General features: G+C 36.6%; 1 pseudogene across 1 annotated transcript; it reads left to right on the forward strand.

The window, feature by feature from the left end:
• The first annotated feature begins 526 nt into the window (after nt 1–526).
• LOC143532239 (putative monoterpene synthase 8) lies at nt 527–2,238 on the forward strand (annotated as a pseudogene). The gene is made up of 5 exons (XR_013135138.1): nt 527–913; nt 992–1,210; nt 1,286–1,424; nt 1,509–1,760; nt 1,882–2,238. The product of XR_013135138.1 is annotated as a putative monoterpene synthase 8 (transcript).
• Nucleotides 2,239–8,737: the final 6,499 nt, after the last annotated feature.

Consider the following 8,737-nt stretch of genomic DNA (forward strand, 5'->3'; position numbering starts at 1 on the left):
AAACTTTCGTTATAATTATCTTTACCCACACATAAAGAAGTATAGTTAAAGTGTCATGGATTTTTACCCTAAGTTGGATTCAGACTTGCGTGGATTTCTAGATCTAAAGCGTATATTATTATTAGAGTTTTGGTCACAATATTTTAACCATACTAGACACCGGTAAATTCAAATTTCCCTAGTCATACCCGAACATGATGATATGAGTAAAAAATATCATCTGCCTGCCCCGGGGTATATCAGAGTTGACAAAAAAATAAAAATAAAGTACAGTATTCTTATGCTTACTAGTGAATGTTTCCGTTACTTCAAAGATCTAGCATACCACATGATATATCAAAGATCTTTTGGCTTCCTTGCAATTTCTTGCACCACTTTTTCGACTATTTCATACCGTCAAATTTAGCATTAAAACAGAGGAAGTAATAATCAATTCAATGGAATAAATAACACAAACCTTGTGTTAAGATCCACATTTAAGAAACATAAAATGGTCCCCTCTAATTTGTTTATATGCTAAAACTAATCTTATGGCTGCAGAATAGATATTTTTGGAACATTTATGGATGCGAATGGTTTCCGCGAGTCACTAGTTGAAGATATAAACGGATTGCTGAGTTTGTATGAAGCTTCAAACTTAGGCGTGAATGGGGAAGATGTTTTATCACGGGCTAAGGATTTATGACAACACACCTTAGAAAATCAATTCCACGATTAACCCGAAAACTAGGTCAACAAATTCTTCAGAGTTTTGAGATACCAAGGCACTTGAGGATGGCTAGATTAGAAGCAAAAAGGTATATTCAAGAATATGGCAAAGATATAGATCACTCACCAGTTTTCCTGGACTTGCAAAGTTGGAATACAATCAAGTCCAATCACTCCATCAAATGGAGCTAGCTGAGCTTAGCAGGTGAAATAATATACTTATTTTCCTCTAAATAACTTCATAATAATGTATGCATAAAATAATTCCAGCTTTTAATGTCAGGTGGTGGAAAGACTTGGGTCTAGTGAGTAAGCTAACTTTTGCCCGAGATCGCCCTGTCGAGTGTTTTCTTTGGACGGTTGGGCTCTTACCCGAGCCAAAATACTCCACGGTCCGAATTGAGCTAGCTAAAACCTTGTCAATTTTGCTGGTCATCGATGACATATTTGATACCTATGGCTCATATGATGATCTCATACTATTCACAAAAGCAATTCAAAGGTACGATCTTCCTAATATCCAAAGTTAAATGTTGACATAATCGATTTGATTTAACGTTACATTGCTGTATGGTAGATGGGATTTGGCTGAAGTAGAACAACTACCGGAATATATGAAGATATGTTACACGGCATTGTATAATACTACTAATGAAATTTGTTTTGTGGTCCTTGAAAATCATGGGTTGAGTGTTCTTCCCTACCTATGAAAAACTGTAAACTTTCTGCATTTAACTAGAAGTATTAATTAAAAAAAAATAATTCTCTACCACTAATTAGCTATTTGTATAAATTTGAAGTGGATTGACACAATTCAAGCATACATGGTGGAAGCAGAATGGGCAAGAATTGGGAAAGAACCCAATCTTAAAGACTATTTAGAGAATGGGATTACAACAGCAGGAACATACATGGCACTGGTGCATGCATTCTTTCTCATAGGTGAAGGAGTTACACCAGAAAATACGAGTTATCTTCTTCATTCATACCCTCGTTTCTTCTCTGACGCGGGGAAAATTCTTCGCCTTTGGGATGATTTGGGGACCTCAAAGGTACGCGTGCTTATTAATACAATTGTTGTTTGTCAATGTTATATAACTATAGACTGTGATTGTTCACCTAGATCGCGTAAAACATCATATGTTTTGATCATGCTACCATAATTATGTATAGGAGGAACAAGAAAGAGGTGATATTGCATCAAGTGTACAACTGTTGATGAGGGAGAAGAATATAAGAAATGAGGAAGATGGGAGGAAACAAATCCTGCAGCTTATCCGAACAACATGGAAAGATCTGAACGAGGCACTAGTCGGACCAAACATATTTCCCCTTTCGATAATTACAGTTGCCCTCAACATGTCAAGAGCATCTCAAGTTGTTTATCAACATGATCATGATGAGAATACTTATTTCTCAAGTGTGGATAATCATGCAACATCTCTATTCTTTACACCAATAGATATGTAATTATTTGATTGACTTCGTTCATCATGTAAGTGGATGCACAAGAATGTATAATTTTAAACTTGAAAATTTTCATTATTATATACAAATGGACCTTGTTAGTTCTAAACTTGTTAGTTCTATTCTTTATTATAATAATTTCCATTATTATATACAAATGCAACATCTCTATTCTTTACACTAATAGATATGTATACCTGCTGTCCTAAAATCATGAGAGGCTAAACATGTTAGTTCTACGTAGGTTTCATGAATATTGTTAGGTTTTAGTGAGTTTTATGGATTGTTTGATTATTATGACTTGATTTGCTATTAAAAGTTTGGTTTAATATTGAATTAGGTTGTGTTTAGTGGCTGTGATTTTATTAATTATACTCATAAACCCCTTGCTTTGATTGATTGAATCAATTTTGATTGATTTTAGCTTGTTTGAACTCTTTACTTTGTGTTTAGAGATTGTTTGCGGGGTGTACAACCGTAGGGTTTAAGTGGGTGTGTTAATTGATTAGATTTTGGAATTTTGTTTCGGTTCGGTTTTTATTACATGGAAAACCAAAACCGAACATTAGTTTGGTTTTTACAAAAACATAAAACCAAACAATCGTCTTTGTTTCGGTTCGGGTTTTTTGGTTTGGATTTTTTAGTTTTTTTGGTTTTGGATTTGTTTTTTGGTTCCTTGCACACCCCTACAATAAATAGTATAAAAACACATGTTCAGCCCAATTAACAAGATAGTCTTGGTTTTTCAAAAGGGATCTTCCTAATTCTACACAATATTTTGTAAAAATCAGTATAAGCGGTTGAGTACTTGACGATTAATCCTCGAGGCAAGTAATTCCCGAGTACTTCCAAACCAGGCCGGGAGTCGAAACTCCCCAGGCAACCAACCTGACTACTTCTAGAACCATGATTCTCCACAATTTAAAATCCATCTAAATATACATAATGGAATTTGAATCCTCATTACCCGGTTGAAGGGATATTATTAGTTAAAAATATATTTGAATATAAATTTTTTTATTTTTAAAAGTTAGATACTATAAAAAAGTTCAGCATATCATCAATATTTATGTTGTTTGAAAAAGAGAAAAAGTAGGGTTCAACTTGGTTATAGGTTCTTTATCTTTTAGAGGCTTAATAACTACCTGATGGGTTCTTTTTTATGAATTATGGACTAATAGCATGTTTAGGATTGAGTTGAATAATGCTTATTGGATTTTTTAAAAAGGATATCGACACATGTTCTATATCAATCGAAACTGAAAAAAAAAACCCAGATTTTAAAGTCGTGATATGCTTAAAAGAACATTGACACACCATTTACATCGATCAAAAACCATAACAACGAATACCGGCTCCACTACTAGAAAATTGAGCAATTGCTACAAAAAATTGCTTCTGAAAAAAAACGGTAGCAAATTTAGCAACCGATTTAGCAAATTTGCTACCGAAAACGTGAATTACTTGAGACGGTGGCTAAGCGGACGGAGTTTTTGCAACCAATAATATTCAGTGGCTAAGTGGTCGGAGTTTTAGCAACCGTTGGCGGTCGGAGTTCGGAGTTTTTTTTTCCAACCGGACTAGGAGTAGGAGTTTTTGCAACGGGTTGCGGTCGGAGTTTTTTTGCAACCGGTTGCGCGGTCAGAGTTTTTTTGCAACCGGGGGACGGTCGGAGTTTTTGTGTCACACCCTGCCAAAAGGGGCCTGGGAGTTTTAAGGACAAATTGGTACCAAGTGTAAGCAGCGGAATTATTATTGATGAAAATAAGTTATAGCGTTTGCACTAGGTATTTATGACAAGGTGTAACTATACAACTATCTCTTCTCTGACACTGCTACAATCCCGTGGTTGGTTCTAATAATCTTCTTGGCATCTAATCTTCATTGTTCATGTTCGGCATACGCCTCTATCCTTAAGCATTCTCATTACAAAGCTAATCCATATTGCTAATCCCAATAGTACCTGAATACATGCTAAAAAGTGTCAACTAAGAAGTTGGTGAGTTCGTGAGTTTAGCTCACATACACATAAAACAGTTCATTTATAAAAGCGCGCAACTTTGCGTGTATGTAAGTAAAAAGCATGATGCACATCAATCAAGTCCACAATCAAACCTGCAACTAGCATAAGCATCCCCAACTCATACTAGAAGTTAAACCGTCCCGGACTATCACCCTGCTAAAAGCAATAGTCAAACACGTAGGTTATATGCCGCAACGATCCGCAGATCTCAGTGTGGTTTACCCAACATAGGGCCACTGTGCGTGGGGGTCTCCCAAATAGTACTACCCATACAAGCCTCCGGCCCATTCCCTCGGACTAATGATTGTGTAAAAGTTGGGACAAAAATTTAGCAGTAAAACACATCTTGATAAACATCACACCATAAGTATTTCTCTAGTCTTTTAGTCTTTAAAAGCCGGCTCGTTGTCGGTTTCAAACGAAACAATGAGTTTAAGCATGCAAACGGGCCCATTTTGTAAATACATTTTCCCTTAAAAAAATTTATAGCTTTTATCTAGCCATTTGAACTGTGACAATCGTCAATTTCAGGTTAACTCCGTTAACCCAACTCTGTCAATTCAAACTTAAGATCATTGAATCTATAACGCACACCTCATCACATTTAAACTAGGGTTTAAATGACGCTTGACACTTACTACATGTGTAGTCTTTCGGGAATTGCACCGAAACGCAAACGAGTTGACGCAAACAATTGGTGTATAAACGAAAAACGTCAAAACAATAATTATGTGATAATTATGTGTTAGACTTATGTGTTATGTGATAACATTGTTATAAACGTTAACTCAATGTGCTAGAACTAGTTAATTAAGCTAGAAAAGTAACATTTGGAAGTGGAGGGACCTAGATGTAACATTATTATTATTAATAATATTATAAAACCCTAAACTCTCTTCTCTCTTTCTCTCCCAAACCCGACGGCAGCCTCTAGACCCCCCCCCTTGCGATCGGCCCTCATACACACACATACAATCAAGATTGTTCAAGTTTGATTGAAGATTAAGGTGCTAGGAAGGTATAAACAACTATCCTATGTATCCTCTATGCTTAATTTCGATTTTTAATGGGTTAATTATAAACCCTAGGTCCGATTTTTATAGGTGATTGTGTTCATGTGTCTTGTTTTGATTGAAAGATGTATTGATTGTTGAATTGATAGCTAGTATTGGTGTTATTGCATGTTAATCGTTTGTTTTTTGATTTTGAGTTCAAGTAAAACCCTAATCAAGTATGTAATGTGTAATTGATGTGCATGGATAGTGATTATGGTGTCTATAATGTCATATGAATGAATTGTGGTCTATAGAGGGTTAATATATTGAGTTTGGATGCAAACAGTTTTTGGAAAGTTGTGTTGCTGATGTTCAATTGACTGTAACGGGGTTTAAATGTGAAAATTTGTTGGTACATGATGTCAGTAGTTCAGTGTCAAGTGTCTGTAATCGAGTTTGTTAGATTTGTATTTGGATGTAAGCGAAGTTAGCTCACAAGTTCGCTGATACAGGCGAACTTATGAACTAAGCGAAGTTGGTGGACAGCCTACAGTGGGACGTGCGCAGCCTACAGTTGGTGGAACAGTGCATAGCCGGCAGTAAAGGAACAGTGTACAGCCGACCTTGTTACTGTCGGCCGTAGTCTATCCACCAACCAGCATGGCCTGTGCGTAGTCCACTGTTGGTGAAACATGAATACTATTCAGCCGGCTGTACCTTCTAGGAAACCTACCTTCGGCTATAAATACTCCAACACCTTGGAATGGTAAGGACATCATCTGATATCTCATTCTTATCTAGCAATCTCTTAATATACACTTATATTCAGAGTAATCTAGTCTGATTCTCACGCCGGAGGGTGGTCACAAGGAGGAACCCCCCCCCCCTTCTCAGTGACGAGCTTACGGTGTCTGTTTTGCAGGTCACCTGAAGAACAACCTTCTCTGCTGGACCTCATCCTCGTGGGAAACATTACTTAACCCCCAGATTATCCATAATCTGCCCCGGGTCACTTAGTGTTTCTTCAATATGGAATCACCAGAATTGACTAGAAACTGCTAGGCAAATTGACGTAACCAAAATTAAGATCTGTCTACTGATTTTCTTGCCAACTACCTAAATATTAACTAGTCACTGGCTGACCAGTGATTGATCGCCGACTAGTCCTGATTTTTACAACGTATACCGATCGTATATGATTCATGTGTGTATGTATGTATGTATTATGTATGGTTGTGCGTACGTATATATATCTATGTGTGTGCACGCGCGTGCTCGCATGCGCATGTGCGTCAATATATATACATGCATCTGTTATATGGAGTGATTTTTATTGTGAAACATGCAAGGTACGTGGAATATATAAAAAAAATTCAGGTTTGTTTATTTATTTGTTTATATTATTTATTAATTTATTTATAATTTACAAAAAAAAAAGATTCATTAATAAATATTTGCGTATTAGATTTTTTCATGTGCGAGCTCTGTTATATTTGAACTTTTTTTAATTACTGTTCTTTGTAATTTTCCATTTGTTTGTAACTTTTTATATATATTACTATTGATAACTTTTACTAGATTAAGGGGATACTGATTTCTTTCTCGTGGAGGTAGGTCTTCACCAGGGTCAGCGTTGAGTTCGTCTTAGTTGCTGAGAGAAAACACTCTCGTGGTGTATGATGTTCGCAGACAATATTGTGTTAGTTGCTGAGAGAAAACAATATCTAAACATGAGGCTAGAGGAGTGGCGAACAACCTTAAGACAAAAGGTTTAAGGATTAGTCGCTCTAAGACGGAGTACATCCATTGTGATTTTGGTGGGGGTAAATGACAATGAGGACGTCCAGATCACCATTGAAGGACAAGTGGTTCCGCAGGTAACGTAGTTCAAGTATCTAGGATCATATGTTCATAGCGATGAGGAATTAGATAGTGATGTGGCCCATCGAGTTCAGGTAGGATGGTGTAGATGGAGAGCAACCACATGTATATTGTGCGACAAGAGATTCCCAACTAAACTAAAGGGAAAATTTTATAGAATCGCAGTTATACATGCAATGTTATATGGAACAGATTGTTGGGGCATCAAGAAGGTGCAAGTGCGGAAGATGGAGTTAGCATAGATGAGAATTCTACGTTGGATGTGTGGGTACACAAGGTTATACATGCAATGTTATATGGAACAGATTGTTGGGCCATCAAGAAGGTGCAAGTGCGGAAGATGGAGTTAGCATAGATGAGAATTCTACGTTGGATGTGTGGGTACACAAGGTTATACATGCAATGTTATATGGAACAGATTGTTGGGCCATCAAGAAGATGCAAGTGCGGAAGATGGAGTTAGCATAGATGAGAATTCTACGTTGGATGTGTGGGTACACAAGGTTAGACTGAATAAGAAACGGTGTGTTTCAGGAGAGATTAGGGGTAGCTAACATATCCGACAAGATAAGAGAGTGGAGATTGAGATGGTTTGAGCATGTGAAGAGAAAACAGACAACGAATCATGTTAGATCCGTAGAAAACATTACTATAGAGGGGACGAGGGGTAGAGGCCAACCTAAATTGACTTGGGACGAGAGAATTAGGCATGATTTGCTAGACTTAAACCTCTCTGAGGACATGGTTAAGGATATGAATTCTTGAAGACGTAGAATTAAAGTTAAGGATTTTAGGGAGAAAGGAATACCTTAAGAGCGTCTCTTTACCTTATTTTTGGTCAAACACCATTATGTTATTTTCTTTTCATATATTATATATTTTTATCTATTTATGTATTAGTATTAGTATTTTTACTGCGTGCTATTATTAATTATATTACTGTCGAACTTCGATTTCCTCTTATATCCTCTCATACATATTTTTATAGAGTTGATAGTCTCTCTGAAAGCCACCTCTCTATCCTATTGAATAGAGATACGATGTGCCTACATCTCACCCTCTTCAGACCCTACTTATAGTTTTGTCATTAGTGAGATTTCACTATGTACTATTGATTGAAATGTTTTACTTATAAGAAAATATGGTAGGGTGATTGGGACGAGTGCATTTCAATTTTCAAAGGTTTCAGATTGGTTGGAGTATGATGTGGGACTTAAGGGTGTGGACTAGAGTTGCAGTGAAGATGATGTGGGAATTAAGGAGTTGAATTTCTTATCACATCCTAATCTCTTTTAAAGCTTTACCCAAATCCACAAATTGTAAAATATCTAAATTAATCAAATGTAAGGCCCCGTTACCGGTAGCCCTACTTTCCTGTTGGATTTACTTATAAACGCAGTTCTAAATATCAGAGTTAATTAAAACATTCGCGGAATATAAAAGCTTTCATAAAACATTTCCTAACAAAACACGTCTTGTCTTAAAACGTCATCTTGTCTTTCAAAATAAACAAAACATTAAACTTAAACGTCTTGAGTCTTCCGATGCCAGCCTCTTATTCAATGCCACGTGTCTCCTCAAGCGAGCTGCCTCATCCTACTCACCTGCGTGCATACTAAAAGTCAGCTACGCTGAGTGAGTTCTAGTTAATCATACATTATAC

Source organism: Bidens hawaiensis, unplaced genomic scaffold (genome assembly GCF_021521415.1).
Source record: "Bidens hawaiensis isolate Kalapana, Puna unplaced genomic scaffold, B.hawaiensis_p1.1 tig00009425_1, whole genome shotgun sequence".
Classification (NCBI taxonomy): Eukaryota; Viridiplantae; Streptophyta; class Magnoliopsida; order Asterales; family Asteraceae; genus Bidens; species Bidens hawaiensis.